Source organism: Penaeus vannamei, chromosome 4 (genome assembly GCF_042767895.1).
Source record: "Penaeus vannamei isolate JL-2024 chromosome 4, ASM4276789v1, whole genome shotgun sequence".
Lineage (NCBI taxonomy): Eukaryota > Metazoa > Arthropoda > Malacostraca > Decapoda > Penaeidae > Penaeus > Penaeus vannamei.
Genome location: NC_091552.1, coordinates 17,228,925 through 17,231,424, shown reverse-complemented (window position 1 = coordinate 17,231,424; position 2,500 = coordinate 17,228,925). Strand labels below are relative to the sequence as shown.

At 31.3% G+C, this 2,500-nt stretch overlaps 1 protein-coding gene across 2 annotated transcripts in view; it reads right to left on the bottom strand.

The window, feature by feature from the left end:
* Nucleotides 1–459: 459 nt before the first annotated feature.
* LOC113802515 (pro-resilin) overlaps nucleotides 460–2,500 on the bottom strand; it is a 35,341-nt gene continuing 33,300 nt past the window's right edge. For both annotated transcript variants that reach the window (XM_027353119.2, XM_027353120.2), the window contains exon 4: nucleotides 460–2,500. This exon is cut by the window's right edge and continues 1,574 nt beyond it. The gene's annotated coding sequence lies outside the window, so the exon portion shown is untranslated.

Here is a 2,500-nt window from a genome sequence, read left to right as displayed (position 1 = left end):
AAGCTGGTTATATGGGAGAGTTGTTGTTTTACTTGAGAAATATGTGCATGCGGAATATGTAACGAAGATCTTGCTATTTGCAAAATGAGCCAAATTTCATTGACAAATTCACGTCTCTTGGACATGAATAACATTTCTTCAAATACTTTTCTGTATTCTTGAAATATCTATCTAGTCCAACCCATAAAGCAAAATATGTAACCATAGCCTTATATGATATTTGTGGATAGAAGATAAGAATGATCCCCGTCTGTTGTGTATATAATAAATGTTAAAAATTATTTGCCACATTCGAATAATGGGAATCTGACACGGGAAAAACGTCTTGATTTTGTTATATTTCCGTCATTTACCAAAGAAAATGAACCGCGATGAAACTATGATTATGCGTATGTATTCTTTTGTTCGGTTTTAAAAACTCAACGGTATAGATAGGAGGAAACAACACAAAATCCATCGTTGAACTAAAGGCCTTTATTGATTTATACAGAAAAGATGCCTAAATGATATATGTATATATCTTATCAGTACATGAAGGAGTCAAGTCTTAAATCATATGATGAATGCACTTAGACTATAATGATACAATTATGAGGTAACTCCAGAGACACCCACCTCAGTTACAGGGGTGCTAAAACGAGCATACAGATTTGCATTAGAAAAAGATATATATATGAAGACCGAAAACACAGGATGATAGAACTCCCTGATTTATTATAAAGTATAATTGTTTGGACAACTAACATTGATAAGTTTGGTAACAAACCTCAAGCTTCATTAGTTCTACTGTAATCTTGTTGCACCTGATGAGTACAATACAATAATTGAGAACTTTAAATGAAATACTGCAACAGTTTCTAATGAATTTATGTCAAACATTTCAAATGATTTCAACCCTAATGCTCCTAAAGCACATTTTGGCACCCCGGCAGTCTCTGAGAGGCTCCCAGTCCCAGCGCTATCTGGCAATGATCCACGCATTCGTTCTCGAGGCAAGCTTTATATCAATCGAATGGGAATCCGATTTACTCCGATTTTCCGTTCATGGAACGAGATAACATTTCTTTTAGAGACCTAAGTCTTTTGAGTGAACAACTTCGAATTTAGAACAAGCTATATGCTCGAGATAATACGTACATATATATTATTTATGTGATATAATATATATGTATAATACATACACACACACATATATATACGCATATATATATATATATATATATATATATATATATATATATATATATACATATGTATATATGTATGTATGTATGTATAAAAAATTGCGTGAAAGGGTCTTTGAACAGAGACCACAGAAAGTGACGATGTTTTTTTGCCATTCGTCTTCGTGGGTATTTTTGAGCAACATTCTAATTGGTCCAAGTTTAACACCGGAAAAGGTCTGCGAACTGAGGCCGACTCATTTTTGTTTTGCCAAATTAGAAGTAAAACAAATGAAAACAATTTCCTACCGAAACAAAGGATTTCATATAAAGTCATGATTTCATACATACCTACTTTAATTAACAATTCTTTGCTGATGAAAAAAAAACTATTTGGGGAAACCAACATGAATTATGAATGGAATGAGTCAGCTGCTATTGCATGAGGAACCCTTTGGCGGCGAGACACTGTGATACGAAGGACAACATGGCGGAGGCTGGTACAAGACTGGTACAACGGGAGTACATTGATTATGAATCATTCTGTTCCACATGCTAAACGTGTAACTAGATAATGCTAGATATCATATATATGTATGCATGTGTATGCATATACATATACATATGCATATATATATATATATATATATATATATATATATATATATATATATATATATATATATATATATATATATATATATATATATATATATATATATATATATATATATATATATATATATATATATATATGCATATATACACGTATATATGTATATATATCATATATATATTTCATATACATGTATATGATAATATGTATATCACTGCAGAATAGAATGGGTACACATCAGTGTATATATGCATGTATATATGCATGCACAGATTTTGTATATACATATGTATATGTCACATATACACATGATTACATTTACACACTCAGACACGTGTGGATGCAAAAAAGACACAAATATAAACATTTGCTGTACATAGTGAAAGTAGAATAAAATAAAAAGAAAAAAAAACAAAAAACAAACAAACGAACAAACACAGGAAGTGAACAAAGGCGCCAGCTGCACTAATACTGTGAAGGTTGTCACTTATGACTTACTTTTATGATAAACAAAAAGAAACAGAATTGGAAAATAGAAAACAATGGCAAACAAGAAAAAAGTTAAAAAAGGAAATCAAAGAAAAACTTTTAATTAAATCCCTGAATGATGAAAATAAGCTGTGCCTCTTTGCCCACAACCACCGCCATCTTAGCTGAAGGTTTTACTTTTTTTTTGAACTTTGAATAAACAGTTGAGAGTGGAAATGTCGAGGGAGGGAGG